At 46.9% G+C, this 25,103-nt stretch overlaps 2 pseudogenes across 2 annotated transcripts in view; both read left to right on the top strand.

Annotated features, from left to right (window-relative positions):
• The window catches only part of LOC143270391 (paired immunoglobulin-like type 2 receptor beta), a 107,960-nt pseudogene that overhangs the window by 38,880 nt on the left and 43,977 nt on the right, over window positions 1-25,103 (top strand). The window lies entirely within an intron of this gene.
• Window positions 6,612-18,371, top strand: LOC102921134 (paired immunoglobulin-like type 2 receptor alpha; annotated as a pseudogene). Its single transcript, XR_013047567.1, has 7 exons — window positions 6,612-7,376; window positions 7,692-8,079; window positions 11,473-11,673; window positions 14,580-14,610; window positions 16,955-16,992; window positions 17,207-17,238; window positions 18,021-18,371. The product of XR_013047567.1 is annotated as a paired immunoglobulin-like type 2 receptor alpha (transcript).

Raw genomic sequence — 25,103 nt, 5'->3', positions numbered from 1 at the left:
TGTTCTGTCTCTCTGACCTTCCAGCATGACCCCAATAACTGGCCTCGGGTTTGATTTTATTAATTAGAACTTTTAAGATTCCTGCTACATGCAGATAATTTTAAAATTCTTAAAGCAAAGCAAAACAAAACAACATCAACAAAAAACTTTAAAGCTATAGTAGCTAAGTAAATATAAATAAATAAATGAACAATAGATTATTTTTTAAGCTACAGTAGCCCTCAGAGCATAAAAGGAGTCAGGGTGGAAGCCTAGGAGCCACATGGTGAAAAAATCAACTCCTGCAAGTTGTCCTTGACGTCTATAAAAACTGTGGCACACTCCCGACAATATAATAAATAAGTGACGATTTAAAAAAAACTATAGTCATTAAAACAGCATAGTATGGACCAAGACAAATAGACCAGTTGATGAAATATAATCCAGAAAGAGGCGGTCTCTAAAGTCACAAAAAGGAAGGCTGGTGAATGCAGAGTAGATGAGGCAGGTGTGGAGTGAGGGAACTCAAGGTTGGTGAAGGAAGCAGAGGAGACAGGGGTGGACATGGACCTAGCAGAGATCTGGGGAGGTTGCTGTGTAGGACACAGCCCAGCAGAGGGAGCTCAGGCTCCTCTCTGACTGCCTGGGGCAGGTTCTCTGCTCCCCTGTCCTCTGAAGGTGGACTGCACACAGAGGACAGCTGAGAGGGATGATGGAGGATCAGCACTGATGTCACACTGACACTGTTTCTTCCCCACAGGACAGAGGAGTAAAGCCTAAACCCCAGCCAGGTGAGCGCCATCTGGGTCCTCTGCAAGAGCAGCCAGCGCTCTTAACCACTGAGCCATCTCTCCAGCCCCTTCAAATAACATAAAAAAAGAGAACCACACACAGGGCTCTTCACATCTCCCTAACGACTGACTCATCCTGTCTCCTCCCTCCTTGTCTTCTATGACTTCAGGCTTCTCAGGCACCAGATTCACATGCTGACAAGGAGCGCAGGGTCTCAGGAGTCTCCTTCCCAGAACAACACCCACTTTAGGACTCAGACTTCCTCCCTCTCTCCTTCCATTTTCTGGGCTTCCCTCTCTCTGTCTCTGTTTCCTCTCAGCCTTGAACATCCGCCTAGATTCCACAGCTCTCCCATCCTTCCCTTTCTTCTCTCTGTCTTTCTCTATGGTCAGTGAGCCCCGCTGCCCCAGAATCCTTTGTTCCAGATCTTCCACATCCCTTACCCTTTTCTCTCCACCTCCCAACCTCTCTACCCTTCTCTCCTGCCTCTTCTTTTCCTACTGTACATGGCCTGCTCTGACCCTTCCTCCTCTAACACCTTTTTTTTTTTTTTTCTGAAAAAGGGTCTCATTTAGTCCAGGCTGGCCTCGAACTCACTCAAAGCCAAAAGTGAACTTGAATTTCTGATCTTTTGCCTCTACCTCCCAACTGTTGGAAGGACAGGCATCAAACCACACCGGTTTATGAGGTGCTGGGATGGAACCCAAGGTCTTGTGCAGATAACTCATGCATCCACAGCAACACTGCATCCCAGCTTCCTCCATCTCTCCTCTCCCTGTGGCTTTCTTTGGCCAGATGCCCTTCCTCCAGTCCCATCTCAGGTCCTTTCTTCCTCTAACCCATCCTGAGCACCTACCAGGAAGATCTGAAACTTTCTTTTCCTCTAGTTTTCCAGGTAGTGAGAGAGAATAGACTTGGTTCTTCCTATTTCTATTCTCTTTTCCTGCCCAGGGCAAGCTGATTCCTAGAATGACTCCCCTTCAGCTAGTGCTGAGAGACCTCAGCCAAGCCGCCTTCCCAATGGCCTCTCATTCTCTTCCAGAGAAGATCTATTCTGAGGATGAACTCAGTCATACTCATCTAGAGTCACTGAGGATGGCAGAGACCACTCAGAGGGGACCAGCTCCTGGTGTGTGTGTGTGTGTGTGTGTGTGTGTGTGTGTGTGTGTGTGTGTGTGTGTTCTCCAGTGCCATCAACTCTTTTAAATAATTATGTTTATTGCATTTTACATGCTTGCGTGCATGTGTATCCATGTGTGTGAGTATGACTTGACATGACCGACATGGGAGGTCACAGGACAACTTCTGAGAGCTTTCTCTTTCCTTCCACCTTGTGGATCCTTGGGATGAAACTCAAGTTGTCAGTCTTCATGGTCGGGCCTTACCCACAAAACCATTTCTTCTTTGGTTTTGGATCTTTGTTATTGTTGTTGTTGTTATTGTTTGGGTATATTTTGTTTGGTTTAGTAGAGACAGGGTCTCCCACTGGTCTGGAACTCACAGTTGGATGAGGTTGATTGGCCAGTGAATATCAGGAGTCCCCTGTCTCCACCTCCTGAGCACTGAGATTACAAGCATGCCCACCATGCCCAGTTCTGTGTGTGTTGTTACTGAGTGTGTTCATGTGCAGGTGCACATCCACAAGTGCGTGTGTGTGTGTGTGTGTGTGTGTGTGTGTGTGTGTGTGTGTGTATGCACCAGTATTGTATGTGGAGGCCAGAGTTCTATGTTGTAACTGCCCTCAGTTTCTCGCACCTTTATTCAATATTTATTTTGAGGCAGGGTCTCTCACTAACCTGAGTTCAGTTGGGCCGGGCTGCCCAGACAATGAGCTCCAGGGATCCTCCTCTCTCCATCCCCACTCTCCAGGCACATCCTGTCCAGCTTTTTTCACATGGGTCCTTGGGGATCTAAATTTGGGTATCGTGTTTGTTAAATGGGCACTTTGCCGGCTGAACCATCTCTCCAGCACTCCATTTATCTTTTGAGACAGGGTCTTTCACTCATTTGTTAGTCCGTGCCAGTGAACTCCAGGGATGTATCTGCCTGTCTCTGCTTCTCCAGCATCCAGCATCCTGTGGGTCCTGGGTCTGCAATCAGGACTTCCTGTTTATGTGACACTTACTTACCTAACTGAGCCATCTCTGCAGCCCAGCACCTGATGTCTTAACCCTTTCCTGTCCAGATTCTGATATTCTGTCCATTTGTTCCTGTGCAGGGACCTCATTGAAAACACTGACAATGTTGAACCTGAAGGTAAATTCTGCCAGCTTCCTCTTTCCCCACCTGGCTCTGCCTTCTTCTCCCAAGACCCCACACTTACATGAGCACCCCTCTGTATTTCCACCTTTCCCTCCTTCACCCTGTCTCTCCATGTAACCAATGTCCTCACCTCACTGTTGGAACTCCCAGCCATCTGTCTCCCTCCCTGTCACAGTTTGACTTCAGCACTCTGTGTTCCTTTTCTCTAGGACAATATATGGACCTCAAAGTAAACACCAAGGTAAGCCACTCACACTCAGGCCTGAGGGAAGTTAAAGGGATGTTGAAGAAGGAGGCAGAAGGGTGGAGGCTGCAGGAGTGGGCAGGACACTCAGGCTGCAGCTGCTGCAGGTGTGGCAGGACACTCAGGCTGCAGCTGCTGCAGGTGTGGCAGGACACTCAGGCTGCAGCTGCTGCAGGTGTGGCAGGACACTCAGGCTGCAGCTGCTGCAGGTGTGGGCAGGACACTCAGCCTGCAGCTGCTGCAGGTGTGGGCAGGACACTCAGCCTGCAGCTGCTGCAGGTGTGGGCAGGACACTCAGCCTGCAGCTGCTGCAGGTGTGGGCAGGACACTCAGGCTGCAGCTGCTGCTTTATGGTGGCCACAGCTGCACTGCTGCCATCCAACCTCTTGTCCCCGCAGGATGACAACATCATGTACGCCTCCATTGCCCGCTCAAGCCCAGCCTCCCCAGGAACACCACCCTGCCAGCCCGTCCATGGGAACCCCCAGGAAGAGACTGTGTACTCCATTGTAAAGACCAAATGAGTGGGTCTGGGTGACGATCTCAGAGTCACCTGTGTTTCTAGTGGGAAGACTCCCAGCTTCCACTGATACCACAGCCAGAGACAAAATCTCATGGGTCACTGATACCCATCGGCAGAGACAGAAATCCACACGTCAAGGCGTTTGAGCTCAGAGAAATTGAGAAACTCCCTGTTGCTTTTTCTGACTTCCTAGATCTTCCTCACAAAATAAAACAATCCACAGAATTTGCCTAAATGAATCTAATTAAGAGTCACTCATGTGACCTTTAACTTCTGGTCCTCTAAGATTCCCTCCTCTATCACATTTTTCTAACTGCTCAAAGTAGGGAATATCCCAAATGCTGGCAGCCTGTCTCCACGATGTACACCCACATCTGGGAGGGTAATAACCAGCACACACTGTGAATGGTTCCCATGGACCACCACACTGGACATCAGCAGCAACCCTAGATAGATGGTGTGAGACAGGGAACTAAACACCAGATGGTTACAATGCTTTCCTAAGGCCATGTCGCCCCCAGGAAGTAGGGGAGTCAAGACCACAGAGATGCTTTTCTGAAGATTCCCTCAGGCCTGGGTCCTGCTGCTTTCCCCAGCCTCCTATACTTTCCAGAGAAAGCAGGTTGCCATAGCGACATGAAAGGAAGCACAGCCTAAGCAGTGGACCCAGAGACCTGCTTCATTACCCATGATGCACAGCTCTGACTTGAAGCCTGGAGCAGGTCACCAACCCCAACATTCGACATCTGCTCAGGATCACTGAGAGGCAGTCAGCAGTAGAAGGACCAGAGCACACTGCTCCTCAAAGAGGCCCGCCAGGAACTCCTCTGAGCCATCCCTCTGCTGCGACTCCCCTCTCTCCTCTGCCTCTCCAGTGTCTTCCATGAGTGGCTCTAAGTCCAGGTCACTGGAACCATCATCTTCAGGGGGAAACTTGCTTCCTTCTGGGTCAGGGCCTCCTGAGACCCAGGACCATCCTTTACCCACAGACAAGCCCTGTGTGGAGCTGTGGGAGCAGGACACTTGATACAATTTTAATTTCCTTCTCCTTGGGTAAGTTGGTAGCTGAGGCCTTGCTCTCAGGAGCCTTAATTTCTTTTTAGGGCCTAAAGAGAAAAAGGGACAATTTGAGAGTCCCTTTAAGTCAGCCTACCCTGATGTTTTAAAAGTCAGATCTGGATTCTTATGTTTAAAGCATCTGAAAGGATAGAATGAGGAGTATGGGCTTTCAGGTCACACCTTGTGTTAGCTGTGTGTTCAACATGGGTCTTGAACCAATCTGAACACTTCTGAGCCTTTCCTAGTACATTTGTATCTGAAATGTCAAGGGGCTGGAAGAATGGATCAGCAGTTGGGACAGCTTGCTGCTCTTATAGAAGACTGGAACCCAGACCTGGCACTGTTAAAAGGTTCAATAGCCTGAATACAGACACTCATGTGTTAAAATGCTGGGGACCAGAGGCTGACATAAGGCAGCTTCATCAGGATTTGCCCCTCCTTGGTGACTTAGAAATCAGTGAACCTTTACTGACAGATCCCAGACAGTAGGGCAGGACCAGATAAAACCTGGAGGTGAGTACTTGTGACCAGGAGGGGCCCCTCTTTGAATTTCAAGGAGGCTAAAGTCAAGTTTCATCTTGAGGAGTTTTTACTTACTTACTTACTTACTTACTTACTTACTTACATACTTAGGACATTCACAGAACCCTAGGTTCTATCACCAGCAGGAGACAGGGGGCATGATGTCACACACCTGTCACCCCAGCTCTTCTGAGGGCAGAGAGGGGGATCTGTATGAGTTCGAGGTCATCCTTGGGTACATAACAAGTTCAAACCCAGCTTGGGATACATGAGACACCCCCTAAACATGAGATGCCCTTTTAGACAAGTAGAATAGCCTTGTCCCGTGTCCTGACTGACAGTGCATCTAGGACCAACTCATTATTAAGATTCTGTGATTGGAGTGTGCAGAAGTACAATGAATATAGAATTTTCTGTCCATGTAACTTGGGAGTGAGGCCATGAGAGTTTGTTCCTGGCTCAGGTCAAGGAATCAGAGGGCCATGGGGACTGTGGGGACTGTGAGGAAGGCAGAGACAGCAGATGTGACAGAGGCGGCTGCACAGCCACCTGCAGGGAAGCATGGAGAAGGCAATCAGTGCAGGAATCTAAGGAAATGGGAAGTCGCCTCTGCACATGTGACTCAGGGAGAATGATGCCTCTTCCTCTGGTACAATCTTGTCTTCCTACCCTTCAGGGAACTGATGGAACCATGCCTTGGGGAAGGGTGGGGTGAACCTCCTGCAGAATCATCCATGTGGCCACCAGAACCACTGCACCCACACTCACGCCTCCACCCCAGTCACAGGTCATCTGTGTCCACTTTCAGAGACGTCCCAGGCAACATGTCATAAGTGACACATTGCTGCTCTGAGACTTCTTTGCCACTTCATCCAAAGAAGGTTCTAGAACAGCCACAGCTAGAGGGAGTCACTCAAGTGCTTTGTGGGAACAGTGTCCTGGGAACCCAACAGCAGATCCATGGCCTTTGAGGGGAGTTCAGATGCTGCACGGAGCAGGCAGGCTGAAGTCTGTGTGGAGTGGAGGATTACAAGTCCTTGATGGGATGAAGTCCAGTCAACCTGACATGTGGCAGTCATGTGACATGTGCCAGGGCTTCTCTGATCCTTGGCATCCTCTTCTGAGGTATGTGAAGGTTGGTGGGACATAGAAAGTCTCCTTCAGAAACTGGAGTAGCTTTGGAGTTACTGTCTAGGGGAGAGAGATGATCACCCAGGAAGCCCAGGGTAGTTACAGACTCGGCAGCAGTGAGCAGGCCAGGGCGAGAGTGTCCCCTGGGCCTTGGTTCTGCCTGGTGCTGTAAAGAGTCCCTGAAGGACAAGAAGAGGACAAAGAGCAGATGGTGGTGGGGACACCGAGCTAGGGCTGGGACTGAATGTGTTTCCTCATCACCTCCATCCTCGCTGTGTCTGAAGTGAGCAGAAACTGACCACTTCTGTACCTGAGGTTATTAGAGAGACAGACAGACAGACAGCATGATGAGAGACATAATGAAAAACAGATTGAAGAGGGGGAAAAACAGGAGTGAAGGAAATCTGGAGGTGAGGAAACAGTAATTACAGGCCACATGGGAAATGGACGAGACTGGTTAAGACAGGAGGTCAAGATGGAAGAGATGAGAGCCCGGCATGGTGAGGTCAGTTCCATATCTTCCTGTCAAAAATGGGGGCTGGGCTCAAGGGCACGGCCATCCTGTCAGTGACCACAGGGCAGATCTTCTGCAGTGTGAGAAAGAAGAAGCCAGAATCATGAAGGAAGTTGCTGGTCACAAGGAGGTGGGATGGGGAGGTCCTGCCCCACTCTGTCCTCCACATGAGAAGGCCCAAGAGTTATATTCCACTTTACCCCAATTCTCTCCTGACTCCTGAGCACCCCAGTGTCCCTGCACAGGGCTCCTCTCCTGCCTGATGGCTCTGCTGGTCTCACTTCCTGGAGGGAATCAGGCCATGGCTTGGATCCTGCTTCTGCTGATGTCAGCTGCATGTCTGCCAGCTGGTGAGTGGTGGGGACCTTGTTAGCAGGGACTCTGCCCTAACCACAGGAGGGGCCAGTGGGGCTAGGAAGAGCAGACTGTCGTGTGGACAGGGGTCTGCTAGAGGAGCCAGAGGGTGCCCTGTGCCCCAAGAGACAGCTCATCCTCAGAGTGGATCCAGTTCAACCCTTCCTTGTCTGTCCTGGCCTGTATGTGACAGTGGGGGACATAAGCAAAATCTTGCCCTGTGTCCCACACCTGACTCTGGATGATGACTCAGGAAACTAGGGTTGCCCTCTCCATCCTTTGCAGTGGCTTCAGATCCCCATTCTCCCCAGGTAACTCACCAGGATCCAACAAAGTAAATGCCTATGGGGTCAAACAACCATCACGCCTCTCTGGTGTCCAGGGTGGCTCCATCGAGATCCCCTTCTCCTTCTACTTCCCCTGGAAGTTGGCAGAGGATCCACAGATCAGGATTCTCTGGAGATGGAAGAACTTCCATGGAAAATATATCTACAATTCTACCCCATCTTTCACACATGAGGATTTCAAGGACCGACTCAGCCTAAACTGGACACAGCCTCAGACATCTTGGAGTCCTCAGAATCTGGAACTTGAAGGAGAAGGACCAGACAGTGTACTTCTGCCAAGTTCACATGAACACAAAGGAAGGCATCAAGGAGTTTCAGTCGATTCCTGGGACCCAACTCACCCTCACTCCTGGTGAGCACATCCCAGGTCAGACCCTGGTGGCCCTGGCTTCCTTGTACCATAGATGTCATTAGAGATCCTACACTTCTGGTCCTTCCCACAGACTCCTCTCATGTGTTCTGTCCCCTCCCCAGAGCTCTGACAACTCCACCTTTCCTCTTCCCCACAACCATCCCCAAGCCTTAGCTGCTCTCTCTGAGCTGCCCCTCATTGCCCTCAGATCCACCCCACCCCCAGTCAGCTCTTCCCAGATGGCCCAGTCTCCTGCTCCTTTCTCCAAACTGACTACCGCCCTGCCCACCCCACCCTTGTTGACACAAATCCACGTGGATTTGGCCTCTCCAAGACGGAGCAGCCTTCACCTGGTCCTGTGTCAGGGTCTCCATTAGATCTAGACTTTACACCATATCTAGTGCCTTCCACAGTAGGTGCCTTCTGGTCCCAGGTACCCCTCCTCCTCTGGGTCCCCCACTTCACCAGTCTCTAGACACATCCCTCAACTCTACCTGCCCCAGTTTCTTTTCTACTTCCTCATTTCCCTCTTCCCCTCGTTCCTCCCCATTCCCCATCTTCCCACACAGACTCTCATGTTCTCACCATGATCAGGTTCTCTGGTCACTTCTCCTCCTCCATGGCAGCTGTAACTGCAGCTTCCACAGAGTGCACACAGGCCCAGCCTAGTCCCTGTGTGGACATTACACCAGCCACCTGTCACCACTACTGGGCACTCTCATGGTCATTGTACAGAGAGAAACAGGGAGACCAGCAGAATTCAACCCCTGCCCAATGTCATGTTGGTGAGGAACAGGCCTCGAAAGGAACCCTTTACCTCCAAACATCTCTCAACCAGTAGAGACGTGGCCTCTGTGGAGTTCACACTATTGCTTGCCTCTCTTCTATCTTGATTTTGTGGGATGTGTATACATGGTATAAGTGTGTGTGTGTGTGTGTGTGTGTGTGTGTGTGTGTGTGTGTACTCCATTTTTGTACTTTGGAAGGCCAGAAGTGGACATTAGGGTTCCTCCTCTAGTAAGACCCACCTTATTCCCTTGAGGCAGGGTCTCTCACTGAAGCTGGAGTTCACTGTTTATGGCTAGGCTGGTAGGCTGTGATGCCCCATTGATCTTCTTGTCTCAATGTCCCACGGTGTTGGGGTTACAGGTGCTCACGTGGTCTGTCTTACAAATAAGGTGAATGACATCTGAGGAAGGAACGCCCAAGGTTAACTTCTCTCTCTCTCTCTCTCTCTCTCTCTCTCTCTCTCTCTCTCTCTCACACACACACACACACACACACACACACACACACACACACAAAATTCATGCACCATTGTGTGTGCAAAAATTTAATAAAAAATATATTTTTAGGGCTAGAGTAATGGCTCAGTGGTTAAGAGTACTAGCTGCTCTTCCAGAGGTCCTGAGTTCAATTCCCAGCACCACATGGTGGCTCACAACCATCTGTAATGAGATCCGATGCCCTCTTCTGGCCTGTAGGCATACATGCTGTATACATATTAAATAAATAAATAAATAAATAAATAAATAAATAAATAAATAAATAAATAAATAAATCTTTAAAAATATATTTTTTTAGAAAATAAAATATAAAATTAATAGCTAAATACTAATCATCATTAATTTCATTGCCAATTCTCAGCAGTGCAGGTGATAAGTGGGTTTGTCCCTTCTAGGTTAGACCCACCAGCCTCCCCCTGGCAAACCAGTCCTCATCTTAACCCCTGTGCTAGTTCAGGATAAACTACACAGCCAGAACTGACAGACACCTTACATCTGCATTTCCTGTGTCTTCTACAAGTTTCCCTAAATGGCTTCTCTTCTTCCAGCCTCCTCCCTTTTCCTCAAATCCTAATGTCTCCAGCCTTTGAGATATCTATTAGATATCTTGTAGAACAATCAATTTAAGGCAGCCATGTCTTTCTCTGCTTCAGGCAGACACACCATGTTTTTCTTCTTGTACCCAGAGCCACGTGCACACTAGACAAGGGCTCTGTCATTGACTTACACCTCACCTCCACTGTGAGTTCTTCATCAGTATTTTTTGTCATTAATTTTAAAAATTAATTCATTAACTGAATATTCCTGCCCATTGTTTTTAAAATATTAAAATTAACATTAAGAAGACTTTTTTTCCATTTCTTTAAGACAGAGTCTCATGTGTCCATGCTGGTCTCAAATTTACTATATAACTAAAGATGGCCTTGAACTCTTTGCCTAGAGAAGGGACCAAAAGGGCGTTTCACCACTCCTGTGTCCCCTGTTTGAGATGGACTCAGGGCCTCGTGCACCCTAGGCAAGCACTCCACCACTGAGCTGCATCCACAGACCTCAAAAGAAATGTTTTATTGGAGCAAAATATCCTCATTTAGGGAAAAGATATCCCCCCTGGAGAAATATGTGCAACATGTATTTTAAAAAGCCCTGTGGTTGACTTACTAATTCTCTTTCCATAATTTCAATTTTGTAGCCAAATTCAAGAGTACTCTCCTTTGCATGTTTTCTCTTTCATGTCTAAGCAAAAAGACCCCTAGTGTTCTCTCTCTCTCTCTCTCTCTCTCTCTCTCTCTCTCTCTCTCTCTCTCTCTCTCTCTCCTTATGTTTCCTTTGATGGGTCTTTCTCTGGGCTCAACTCACAAAGTGGCCTAGGACAGCTGTCAGTGAGCCACAGGGATCTGCCTATTTTCCCTTGAAGTGCTGGGATTACAAGTGCATGGCAACACACACAGGTCCCTGGGGATGCTGGGAAGAGGAAGGGTTGAGTCAGGAGTCCTCAGGCAGATGCAGAGGACTCATGATGAGACTGCGCTACTGAGAAAAGGTACCAAGTTAAACATGGATTACAATTATGGGTTAATTTAAGTGTTAGAGCCAGTTAGTAATAAGCCTGAGCTACCAGTGGAACATTTACATATAATTATATTAATATATAATATAATATAATACAATATATATTAATTATTTAAGTCTCTGGGTGGAAATTTGAGAAGCAGCTGCCAGGTATTTGGGAGCTGCTGGAGGGACAGAAACTTACAATTACACCAACGTCCCATGCTGCTCCTCCACAGAAAGTGCCCGACCCCTGTGACTGCATCATGGCTGCAGGGTACAGTCACTGCTATTGGGGAAATGGAGTTGGCACTGCAGGATCCGGATTGCAGCATCCTGGACAGAAATCATCCCACAGCAGGGTCCCTATGCGGATTCAACAGAGGACTTGAAACTAGAACAGAGCCCATGACTTGGGATGCAGGGGCCGGCAGGTGTACTAGTTCGAGTTTCTATTCCTGTGAAAAACTCCATGACCAAAGAACTTAGGGAGGAAAAGGTTTATTTGGCTTACACTTCCCAATCACATTCAATGCTGACTTCCTTTGTCTCCTCCCAGCCCCCAGGACCACCTCTCCAAGTCCCACCTCTGCAACTTCTGCACTCACCAGAACTGCACTCACAGCCACAGAAGGGAAGAAGAGCGGGAAGAGTCAGACCCTGGGTCTGGGAACCAGAGTTGGGTTGGCAGTGGCTGCTGCTGTACTCCTGGCTGGGGTTTTGGGGTTGACAGTGTTCCTCAGGTGGAGGAGAAGGAAAGGTAAGTGGTCCAAGACTGCACCCCATCACACGTCCTTCGTGTTTCAACAGAGTCCTCTAAGGGGATTGTGACAGGACAGATGCGAGGGCTCAGGGAAGGCTGAGTCAGGAAAGTGCTTGAGTCCTTGATATTGTCCTCTAACCCTGGACCTGGATGGAAGCAGGTCAGCTGGAGAGAACAGTATCTGGACAACAGTGTCTCTGTGAGAGGAGAAGGGCGGTGCTGTGCCCTGAGCAGCAGCTGGATTCTGACATCACAGTCTTAGGGTGCAGAGGACAGACTGGAGGGGACCAGGCTGTGTCACTTTGCCACAGTGGAGCTGCACATGGGGATGAATGGCCAGAACCAGGAAAAAGTCAAGGCAAAACCTTTCAGATTTTGTGATTAGCCTGGTGTGGTAGTGCATGTCTGTAACTCCAGTGTGTGGAAGGGGCAGGCAGGAGAATCAGTAGTTCAAAGTCATCCTTGGGTGTGGAAGACCTCAAGAAAACACTCAGTGATTAGATGGATGACACGGGGACCAGGGAACAGGAACAAGTCTAAGTGTATTGAGAAACACTCTGATGAAACCACCAAGCCATATAGGGACTGAAAGAGGAAGTGAGATTGAGAGTGTGTAATAGCGATTACTTTTCCACTGCAGTGATAAAACATGATCAAAAGTAACTTGTGGGAGGAAGAATTGGATTTGGCTTGTGGTCCAGAAGGAAGGTTAATAGTGGAGGGGCAGCTGAAGCAGGACACTGAGAAGTCATATCTGTAACAATGCAGAGAACCAGGGAGAAATCTGAAAGTGGGGTGAGGGGCAATGCATTCTCAAAACACACCTCCAGTGACACATAAATCTTCCAGAAGGCTGCATCTCCTAAATGGTCCACAACCTCCCAAATATGACAAAGATTTCAAATAGATGAGACTGTTATGAAGATTTTTCATTCAAATCTAACCCTAACCTAACCCCAACAATTAAACAATGAAAACAATTTAATTGTTCGGGTTAGTTAGGAGTGGGCTAACCAGCTGAGTTGGGAATCTACTAGACGTGCCTGTGTGGATCTCACAGAGCTGTCAAAAAACAAACAAATAAAGTGTATTTTTAAGTCCAAAAGAAAACATAGAGAGATGGTTCAGGAGTTAAGAGCACTTGCTGCTCTGGCAGAGGACCCCAGTTCAGTTCCCAGCACCCATAGGGCGCAGCTCACAACCTCCTGTAAGTCTAGCTTCAGGCACCCAGGGCTCTCTTCTGGCCTCCTTGGACATATGGGAACAGGATGGCATACACAATCATGCACACATATATATACACACACAAATGAAAATAAATCTCTAAAACTAAAATTATAATCTAAAAACACTTAGGGAAGGCCAGGCGGCAGTGGCACACATCTTTAATCTGAGTACTCAGGAGGCAGAGTCAGGAGGATCTCTGTGAGTTTGAGGCCAGCCAGGTCTACAGAGCAAACTCCAGGACATGAAAAAAAAAAAAACAGTTACGGAAAAAACAGTTAGGGAAACTAAGGCACCAAATGACTTGTTCTCCAAAACACAGTGGCTGACATTGTTGAAAGAAAGAGGAAGCGGGTGAGTAGGAATCAGCTCATTCTTAAAATAGAAAAATTAGTTCAGATGTCTGTATTAGGAGGCTGGAGAGACGGATCATTTGTTAAGAGCACTGGCTGCTCTTGCAGAGGACCAGGGTTTGATTCCAGCACCCAGACAATGGCTCACAATAACCTGTAACTGCTGTTCCAGGGGATCTGATGCCCTCTTCTGACTGCCACAAGGGACCAGACACATGTGTGGCAAACAGAAATACCAGCAGGCAAACAGTCATACAATAAAAATGAATTAAGGATTTTTTTAAAAAGAAGTCTGTACTACAAAAATAATCAGTAAATTCAATATAATTCTTATCTAAAGTACAATGGGAGTTTTGAAAAATAATTCATCTTCTCAAATTCACATGCATTCTCAAAAATAAAATGAGATAAAATAACAAAAAAAATGGCCAATAATGGAGCACCCCCGCTGTCTGATCCCAGAGTTTATCAAAGTTACAACAGGAGGCTGGAGGAATGGCTCCGCAGTTAAGAGCACTGGCTGATCTGGCAGAGAACCTGAGTTCTGCTCCAGCACCCACATCAGGCAGTTTACAACCGCCTGTAACTATAGCTCCAGGCAAATTATCAGAAGCCCTCTCCTGAATCCCACAGGCCTCTGCTCTCAGGGCATCCACACCAAAAGAGGTGCAGATAATTTTAAAATTCTTAAAGCAAAACCAAACAAAACAACATCAACAAAAACTTTTAGAGCTACAGTAGCTAAATAAATAAATAATGAAAGTTTTGTGCTTTTTAAAAAAAAAAAAAAAAAAGCTACAGTAGCCCTCAGAGGTTAAAAGGAGTCAGTATGGAAGCCTGGGAACCACATGGTGGAGGAAATCGACTTCTGCAAGTTTCCCTCTGACCTCCATACAAACTGTGGCACACCCCCTACCACATAATAAATAAGTGACAATTTTAAAAAGCTTAATAATTAAAAGAGAATAGTATGCACCAAGACAAAGAGACCAGTGGAGTGAAATATAATCCAGAAAGAGACGGTCTCTAAAGTCACGAAAAGGAAGGCTGGTGAATGCAGAGTAGATGAGGCAGGTGTGGAGTGAGGGAACTCAAGGTTGGTGAAGGAAGCAGAGGAGACAGGGGTGGACATGGACCTAGCAGAGATCTGGGGAGGTTGCTGTGTAGGACACAGCCCAGCAGAGGGAGCTCAGGCTCCTCTCTGACTGCCTGGGGCAGGTTCTCTGCTCCCCTGTCCTCTGAAGGTGGTCTGCACACAGAGGACAGCTGAGAGGGATGATGGAGGATCAGCACTGATGTCACACTGACACTGTTTCTTCCCCACAGGACAGAGGACTAAAGCTGAAACCCCAGCCAGGTGAGCGCCGTCCGGGTCCTCTGCGAGAGCAGCCAGCGCTCTTAACCACTGAGCCATCTCTCCAGCCCCTTCAAATAACATAAAAAAGGAGAACCACACACAGGGCTCTTCACATCTCCCTAACCACTGACTCATCCTGTCTCCTCCCTCCTTTTCGCCTATGACATCTCCCTCCTCAGGGCCACCAGATTCACACACTGACAAGGAGTGCAGGGTCTCAGGAGTCTCCTTCCCACAACAACACCCACTTTAGGCCTCAGTCTTCCTCCCTCTCTTCTTCCATTTCGTGGGCTGCCCTCTCTGTCTCTGTTTCCTCTCAACCTTGAACATCCGCCTGGATTCAACAGCTCTTCCATCCTTCCCTTTCTTCTCTCTGTCTTTCTCTATGGTCAGTGAGCCCCGCTGTCCCAGAATCCTTTGTTCCAGATCTTCCACATCTCTTGCCCTTTTCTCTTCACCTCCCAACCTCTCCACCCTTCTCTCCTGCCTCTTCTTTTCCTACTGTACATGGCCTGCTCTGACCCTTCCTTCTCCAACCCCTTTGTTCAGAGAAAGGTTCTCCTTTATCCCAGGCTGGCCTCAAACCCACTATGAAGCCAAGATGACATTGAATTTCTGATCTTTGCCTCCACCTCCCACCTGTTGGAAGGACAGGCATCGAACCACACCCATTTTATGAGGTGCTGGGATGGAACCCAGGGCCTTGTGCAGATAACTCAAGCATCCACTAGCCACACTGCATCCCAGCTTCCTCCATCTCTCCTCTCCCTGTGGCTTTCTTTGGCCAGATGCCCTTCCTCCAGTCCCATCTCAGGTCCTTTCTTACAGAACCCAGTCTGAGCACCTACCAGGAGATCTGAAACTTTCTTGTCTTCTAGTTTTCCAGGTAGTGAGAGAGAATAGACTTGGTTCTTCCTATTTCTAGTCTCTGTTCCTGCCCAGGGCAAGCTGATTCCTAGAATGACTCCCCTTCAGCTAGTGCTGAGAGACATCGGCCAGGCCACCTTCCCAATGGCCTCTCATTCTCTTCCAGAGAAGATCTAATTCTGAGAATGAACTCAGTCATACTCATCTAGAGTCACTGAGGATGGCAGAGACCATTCAGAGGGAAGCAGCTTCCTGTGTGTGTGTGTGTGTGTGTGTGTGTGTATGTGTGTGTGTGTGTGTGTCTGTGTCTGTGTGTCTGTGTGTCTGTGTCTTTGTGTGTTCTCCAGTGTCATCCACTCTTTTAAATAATTATTTTATTACATTTTATCTGTTTGTGTGCATGTGTATCCATATGTGTGGAAATGACTTGACATGGCCCACATGTGGCGATCACAGGACAACTTCTGAGAGCTTTCTCTTTCCTTCCACCTTGTGGATCCTTGGGATGAAACTCAAGTTGTCAGTCTTGATGGTCTGGCCTTTCCCACGAAGTCATTTCACCTTGGGTTTGGATTTTTGTTATTATTGTTGTTATTATTGTTTGGCTTTGTTTTGTTTGGTTTGGTTCAGAAAAGGTCTCTCACTAGTCTGGAACTCATCAGTTCGCCCAGGTTCATTGGTCAGTGAACATCAGAGTCCCCCTGTCTCCACCTCCTGAGCACTGAGATTACAAGCATGCACCACCATGCCCAGTTCTGTGTGTGTTGTTACTGTTCTTGTGTGTGTGCATGTGTAGGTGCACATCCACATGTGCCCAGTGTGTAGAAGCCAGAGATCAATGGTGTGTCTCTCAGTTGTTCTCCATTCTGTTTTGTATTCCTGCATGTTTGGGGTCTGTGTGTGTGTGTGTGTGTGTGTGTGTGTGTGTGTGTGTGTGTGTATGCATCTGTATTGTATGTGGAGACCAGAGGTCTATGTAGTGACTCCCCCCACTTTCTCCCACCTTTATTCAATATTTATTTTGAGGCAGGGTCTCTCACTAACCTGAGTTCATCAGTTAGACCAGGATGCCCAGACAATGAGCTTCAGGAATCGTCCTCTCTCCATCCCCACTCTCCAGGCACATCATGTCCAGCTTTTTTCACATGGGTCCTTGGGGATCTAAATCTGGGTCTTCGTGTTTGTGAAGTGGGCACTTTGCCAGCTGAACCATCTCTCCAGCCCTCCATTTATCTTTTGAGACAGGGTCTGTCCCTGAATCTAGAGCTCATGTGTTAGTCCGGGCCAGTGAACTCCAGGGATGTATCTGCCTGTCTCTGCTTCTCCAGCATCCAGCGTTCTGTGGGTCCTGGGTCTGCAATCAGGACTTCCTGTTTATGTGACATTTCCTAACTGAGCCATCTCTGCAGCCCAGCACCTGATGTCTTAACCCTTTCCTGTCCAGATTCTGATATGCTGTCCATTTGTTCCTGTGCAGGGACCTCATTGAAAACACTGACAATGTTGAACCTGAAGGTAAATTCTGCCAGCTTCCTGTTTCCCAACCTTGCTGCTGTCTTCTCCCAAGACTCCACACTTACATGAGCACCCCTCTATATTTTCTCCCTTCCCTCCTTCACCCTGTCCCTCCCATATAACCAAGGTCCTCACCTCACTTTTAGAACTCCCAGCCATCTGTCTCCCTTCCTGTCACATCTTGACCTCAGCACTCTGTGTTCCTTTTCTCTAGGACAATATATGGACCTCAAAGTGAACACCAAGGTAAGCCACTCTGACTCAGGCCTGAGGGAAGTTAAAGGGATGTTGAAGAAGGAGGCAGAAGGGTGGAGGCTGCAGAAGTGGGCAGGACACTCAGGCTGCAGCTGCTGCAGAAGTGGGCAGGACACTCAGGCTGCAGCTGCTGCAGGTGTGACAGGACACTCAGGCTGCAGCTGCTGCAAGTGTGGGCAGGACACTCAGGCTGCAGCTGCTGCAGGTGTGGCAGGAACCTCAGGCTGCAGCTGCTGCAGGTATGGGCAGGACACTCAGGCTGCAGCTGCTGCAGGTGTGGACAGGACACTCAGGCTGCAGCTGGTGCAGGTGTGGGCAGGACACTCAGGCTGCAGCTGCTGCAGGTGTGGGCAGGACACTCAGGCTGCAGCTGGGGCAGGTGTGACAGGACACTCAGGCTGCAGCTGCTGCAGGTGTGGGCAGGACACTCAGGCTGCAGCTGCTGCAGGTGTGGGCAGGACACTCAGGCTGCAGCTGCTGCAGGTGTGGACAGGACACTCAGGCTGCAGCTGGGGCAGGTGTGACAGGACACTCAGGCTGCAGCTGCTGCAGGTGTGGCAGGACACTCAGGCTGCAGCTGCTGCAGGTGTGGGCAGGACACTCAGCCTGCAGCTGCTGCAGGTGTGGGCAGGACACTCAGGCTGCAGCTGCTGCAGGTGTGGCAGGACACTCAGGCTGCAGCTGCTGCAGGTGTGACAGGACACTCAGGCTGCATCTGCTGCTTTATGGTGGCCACAGCTGCACTGCTGCCCTCCAACCTCTTGTCCCCGCAGGATAACAACATCGTGTACGCCTCCATTGCCCGCTCAAGCCCAGCCTCCCCAGGAACACCACCCTGCCAGCCTGTCCATGGGAACCCCCAGGAAGTGACTTTGTACTCAATCATAAAGGCCAAATGAATGGGTTTGGGTGACGATCTCAGAGTCACCTGTGTTTCTAGTGGGAAGACTCCCAGCTTCCACTGATACCCACAGCCAGAGACAAAGTCTCATGGGTCACTGATACCCATGGCCAGAAACAGAAATTCACACATCAGGGCGTTTGAGCTCAGAGAAAATCAGAAATTCCCAGTTCTCTTTTTTAACTTCCTAGACCTTTCTCACAAAATAAAATAATCCACAGAATTTGCCTAAATGAATCTAATTAAGAGTCACATCCCCTCCTCTATCACTTTTTTCTGGTTGCCCAATTCAGGGGATGCCCCAAATGCTGGCAGCCAGTCTACACGATGTACACCCACATCTGGGAGGGTAATAACCAGCACACAGTGACTGGTTCCCATGGACCACCACATTGGACATCAGCAACAATCTAGATAGACGGTGTGAGACAGGGAACTAAACACTAGATGGTTACAATGCTTTCCTAAGGCCATCTTGCTCCCAGGAATTCAGGGAGCCAGGACTCACAGAGATACTTTTCTGAAGGTTCTCTCAGGCCTGGGTCCTGCTGCTGTCCCCAGCCTACTATACCTTCCAGAGAAGGCAGTTTGCCATAGCGACATGAAAGGAAGCACAGCCTAAGCAGGGGCCCCAGAGACCTGCTTTATTACCCATGATGCACAGCTCTGACCTGAAGCCTGGAGCAGGTCACCAACCCCAACATTCAACATCTGTCAGGATCACTGAGAGGCAGTCAGCAGTAGAAGGACCAGAGCACACTACTCCTCAAAGAGGCCCGCCAGGAACTCCTCTGAGCCATCCCTCTGCTGCGACTCCCTCTCTCCTCTGCCTCTCCAGTGTCTTCCATGAGTTGCTCCAAGTCCAGGTCACTGGGACCATGATCTGCAGGAGGGAAACTTGCTGCCTCCTGTGTCAGGGGCTCCTGAGGTCCAGGACCTTCCTTTCCCAATGGACAGCCCCCCATGTGGAGCTGGTGGGGTAGGGCACTTTGATACAATTTTTATTTTCTTCTCCTTGGGAAAGTGGTCACTCAGTCCTTGCTTTTAGAAACACCAATTATTATTATTATTATTTGTTTTTCCAACAGGGTTTCTCTGTGCAGCTTTGGAGCCTGTCCTGGAACTCACTCTGCACACCAGACTGGCCTCAAACTCAAAGATCCACCTGCCTCTACTTCCCAAGTGCACGGATTAAAGGTGTGTGCTCCCATGGCCGGGCCTCTTAATTTATTTACATATTGGGGGCGGGAGAGCTAAAGAGAACAAAGGATACAGTTGAGAGTCTCTTTAAGTCAACCTATCCTGATGTTTTATAAGCCAGATTTCTGGATTCTTTTTTTTTTTTTAAACTGCAATCTGGTTTATTTCTATCTATTACAAATGTATAAAAGATCCTCCATCAACGCTGCTGATAGCAGCAGAACCTTGAGAAATATACCTTTGGTTTGCCTCAGAAAAGGAACACATATTGCACTGTAAAGTTTATAAAATTAGCGCAAAACATTCTGGTAATTTTACAATACCAGTTTTAAGAGTTCAGTAACTAATGGGGAGCCGATGGGATACATGCAGAACTGTAAAAAGCGATCTCACTTAGCCAGCTGTACGCGTAGACTGTAAATCTACATTCAGATCATTTCTGAACTAAGACTATCAGCTCAGTTTATCTGTTGAGGTCAACCAGGAAACCCTAGAATATACCTTGATTTTTGCAAAAAACAAAATAGGGGGAGGGGTTTCTTCAGCATTTCAGTCCATGAGTAACAGTATCCGAACAGGCAAAGTGTTCTCTCACTGTCAACATAGAATGAACTGCTGCTGGAGGTCAACTTGGGCTTTAATTTGCATTTGCACTTACATGCATAGTAGTCCAAGTTGTTGACCTCATGACTTTAAAAAGTAACTCTAAAAAAGTAAAATGGCCCTTCTTGGAAGACTAAAGAAAGACATCCAGCCACAGTTGTAAAAAGTCTCATCAAAACAATGTACCCTTTTATGAATTACACCTCAATTTAAAAAAAAAAAGTAGCCCCAAATGAGAAGCAGCTCTGAAAAAGAAAATATAACTTAAGATATTTGAAAAAAACAAGGTGAATACAGGTTCAAAAATAATTAAGATACATTTTTCTAAGGCTACCTAGAATTAGGCTTTAAAGAATTCTACCATTTCAAGTTTACCACTAGTTACTAGATACCAATTTACAAACAAGATGTTCACTTTTTTTGTTCCTTTATCAAGAGAAAAATCTACCTTCAGACTCTGAGGGTGGTGATGGGGAGGGACTAGAAAACAAGATTCAAACAATCCCATGCAAATATCACATTTTTCAAATGGAAGAACTCCAAACTGCACTAGAAGTTCCAATCATTAAGACACTTTCCATTGAAATGATTTAAGTACAAATACATGGCACCAAGGTTTAGGCCTAATATAGGCCTGACAACCAAGTCCTTGTTTTCTGAAAGAAAGGCCTCAAAAGTCCCACTCAATTCCACATAACAATGCTTCAAAGATCAATTAGGTTTTCATTTCCTTAATATTTTTGTTTTTGACTTCTAATCTTAAAGACTAGATTAAAACTTAGCTCAATTCCTTGAAGGCATTGCTTCCCTTTGCTCTATGAAAGAGTCCACCAAGACCTCTTCCTCAAAACCATCTAGCCCCCAGCCTCCAGCCTGTGCTTGTGATGCATCTTTCTCAACATCCTGAAAAGGTAATGTAGGTAAAATATGCTCTTAAACATTAAAACTAGTTGTTAGAAAGACGTAACTAGCTTTATAATTTAAGTTTTAAAACATAAATACTTGCAGCTTGATCTGCACTGACAATGATTGTAGGAGCCTAGAATTCAACATTTACAAATTCTCATTCACACACACAAAACACACTATTATCACACAACTTGTGTCTTGAGAGAATCTTCTGCTTTTTAAATCTTTGGCCTCCCAGTCAATCCCAAGTTCAACCAACTTTAACTAAAACTTCACTCAGAATTTCACCAAGCTTTTCACCCACACATTAATGCTTGTTGTATCTTTCATCAACTGTCAAAATCTGAAGCCTGCTCAGAGATCACCAGGTAAAAGAAAATAAATGAAATACACAGAGGTTATTTCAAAACAGAATATGACCATCAAAAAAAAAAAAAAGTCACGATTCCCGATTGGGATCATCCTTTGTTTACTACCAGTAAGAAAAATCCCACGTTGGACTATTTTACACTCCGGCATTGGCCAAAGAGAGCTGGTTCTGGAGCATGCAGTCTCTCACACAGGTGTCCCCAGAGGAACACCAGGGACAAAGTCACGTGAGGCCTCTCCCATACAGAGGCTGTCTCACAGGGGCAGCGAGGACACCCACTAGTTTGTGGAGATCCCTGAGAAAGTATGATTCTTAAAATCTGGACTATACATAATTCACATCAGCCCTGTTTAGGTACTCACTGGAAGAAAGATGCAGCTGTTTGCCAGAACTCAGCACTCCACTCTAGATCAGCCATGTGGCCATGATGGCTTTCTCACAAGTGATATTCTCTAGTTTAAAGGATAATTATGTTGGGCTACAGATTTGCTATTTCCAAGGATGACTTGGAGTTCATCACTCATCACTTGATTTGAGTAACCATCCCAACATCAACCATCTATTGAAAAAAGAAACTCTTCAAAGAATGACTTCTCACTCCGCTCAAAAGACTAAAAGTTTAAAAAAAACCTCTAGTTCCTGGTTTTCATGCCTTATGTCCCTGCCATTACTTCCTGGGATTAAAGGCATGTGTCTTTTCCAAGCAAGACATGAGATCTCAAGTGCTGGGATTAAGGTGTCTTTCTCCACTGCCTGGCTCTGTTTACAGTGTTGAAATCACAGAGATACAAAGGGATCTCTGCCTCTGGAATGCTACGGTTTAAGGCATGTGCTACCACTGCCTAAACCTCGACATTTAATATAGTGGCTGTTCTGTGAATTTGAAGTCTCCAGAAAGATGATGGGGCCCCACCTCTCTGTGCCTATTTTTCCTGTCCTCATAGTTTTAGTAAGATCCTATGCTTTTGACCTCATCTTCGTCCTCTGTTCCTTCATCCTCCATCTCTCCTTCCTAGCTCCTTACTCCTGGCTCTGAGAAACACTACAGAAGATCTGCCTTACCCTCTACAGAATCTCTGCCTTCCTCCCTTCTCTCTGGCCATGTGATTCTGTCTCCCAGGAATCCTGTTTCACCTTTCACACTACCTAGACATGTAAAACCCTCCTTTGTTCTCAGTCAGTTGCTCTGGAGTGCCACTAGGCCTGAAGGCAAGGACGGTCTCAGCTATTCTGTCCCCTCCCAGTCCTTCAGTGCTTTGTTTGGCGCTGGCCCTAGCTAAAGCGGAAATTTATAAACGTCAGACACCCAACTCAATGGCTAAAGGAGAACAGGGAGTTCAGAGGCAGAAGGTCCTGACTCTGTGAACGTACCCAAAATAGGACTGAGCAGGATGCTCACACACACGTTCTATGGGAATTATGAGCACAAGAAATTCATCACAAGGAGCAGCTGAATATTGAAGCTGAATAACACCAAATATAACATGATAAATGGTTATCACTTGAAGGACCCTTGATCAGTCAAGGTATAGTTTATTATATACTGCTGGACTCATTATATTCCACATATTCTTATGGCTCACCACAATGACACCCTCTTCTGGCTTCTGTGAGCACCAAGCATTCATGTGGTGCACAGATATATATGCAAGCAAAACACCCACACACATAAACATTTTAAATATATATTAAATAATATAAATAAAATGTCAAAAGTCTAAGGCCCATTCCATGAAATGGAACCCACACCTGGCACTGTTAAAGGTTCCAAGAACCTCTATGTGACAATCCTTGGCCCTAAGGAAAATCCACTCCCATCCTCTACTTAATGGACATGGAATTAAAGTGACTCTAATAACTTCACTGCTGTCCCCACAGTTCTGTGCGTCTCTCAACCTTGTCAGAGATGCTTCTCCTTGCAGCAGGTGACAATCAACAGAGTCACTCAACTGGCCAACATCCTGTAAATAAGAGACTGTGGCATCTCAGTCCTCATGGGGACACACTAACACCCCTCTACCCAAGGCTCAAGGATCTTTGAAAAAGAGGGGGGTCAGGGCAAAAGGCTGTGTAAGAGCCAGAGGTGGTGAAAACTGTATTTTCTGAACAAACCAGGGCAGTCACACATATGAACTCACAGTGAGTATAAGATCTACAAGAGCTTAGGCCAGATAAAATTCATTATTGAAAAGGCATGATATTTCACTACAGCCTGATGCTGCTGGCATTTTCAAAACAAAGATTTAATTTAATTTAATGTATATGGGTGTTTTCCCTGAATGTATATGCATCACATATGGGAAGTACTCAGGTTTTGAGAAGGGCTCAGCCCTCCAATAGGTAAGAGGAGCATCTGAGAGTTGGAGAGCAGCAGCCTCATGGGCAGCTGAAGTCTGACTGAGATTCCAACCCTGAGACTGAATCTGAAGGGTGGCAGCAGCCTGCACTCACAGGGAGAGCTAGAGAGCCAAAGGGAGACAAAAGGGAGGCGTGGTGAGTGCAGAGCAGGGAAAGCAGGGAGGAGACATGGGTTCAAGGCAGGGGAAGGGAGCAGAGGGAGAAGGACATGGACAAGGAGCAAAGGACCAGGACAGCTGTCCTCTGATTGGCTGTACTATGCAGAATGACAGCTGAGGACTGTCCTCAGGTCCTGGTGACTCTCAGAGAAGGCAAGCTATGTATATGCTGACAAGGATGGGGTCAAGAAATGATTTAAGCCAAGCCTCTAAATTAAACAATCAAAAGGATTGTGAATGAATCCAAAATGTTGAACTTTAGGATTGTGTGCTCATTGGAGTTTGGTTTTACCTTATACTGATTATGGTTTTGCCATGTTTTCTTCCTCTTGAAGTAGAAGAGAGTACTTTATTTTTGATACTGCAGGAAAACATTTGAGACACTTTAACCTTTTTAAGAACACTTTTAAAAATATTTAAATTATAAGGCTATGGGACTGATGTGATTAATGACAGGGATGAGCTTTACTTAGTCCCTTGCAAGTGTTTTCAGGGCTGAGCTTCAAACAAGTAACTAGAAACAATGTTTGTCTATTCAGATATACCTGGACAGCCCTCATACTTCAGAGATCTGCAGAATATGACATTTAAAATCTTGATTAAAAAGCTTATCATATCAGACAGAGACTCCCAGATCCTAGCAGTGACTCAAGGTCTCCAAAGAAGATTATGGGACACAACAATGTCTCCACTTGGATTATGGCAATGCTGACCACAGGGCATATAGCCCTGATGCAACACCTGCCTCCAGGACACAGCCCAGACTGTGGACAAGCAGCAGGACACTGGGGAATTGATTATACCCCTTTGGCCTAGACAAATCAGGTCAGCTTTCCCCTTGTCCTTCTGCCAAACAAAAAATTCTCCCCTTATGGGACTTCAGGCTGAAGATTTATGCTGTTTTGATACTTCTGCCTCCACTGATTTGGAGACCTGGGGATGGCTAACTGGGAATGGAATGGTCCCTGTCATTTTTAATAGATTCAGAAGCTGCTTCATCTTCACTCAGGTATAATTTTATCTTTCTAAGATCTCTGATAGTATTGATGGCTAGGATGGCTATAATTTTGTCAGCTTGGCAACAGCAGACAACCAGATGCTTCTACAAGGCTATAGTCAGCTTGTTAGCTCATTTTTAAGAATATGTTCTAAGATATGAGTGTTGAAATAAGTCATAAAGGTTTAAATATGGGTCTGAAAAAAAGGTCTGAAGATATTAATGTCTAGGCAAGTTTTAGGGGTCTAAGAATATTTTTAAATATATAAAGGTCTGAGGATACGAAAGTGTATATGCTTTGAGGCTCTCAGGAAATGAATTAAGATATAAATGCAAGGTATGAAGATATAAATGAATGAT

Source organism: Peromyscus maniculatus, chromosome 23 (genome assembly GCF_049852395.1).
Source record: "Peromyscus maniculatus bairdii isolate BWxNUB_F1_BW_parent chromosome 23, HU_Pman_BW_mat_3.1, whole genome shotgun sequence".
NCBI lineage: Eukaryota > Metazoa > Chordata > Mammalia > Rodentia > Cricetidae > Peromyscus > Peromyscus maniculatus.
The sequence above is the reverse complement of the archived record's forward strand: the minus strand, read 5'-3'. Positions and strand labels throughout refer to the sequence as shown.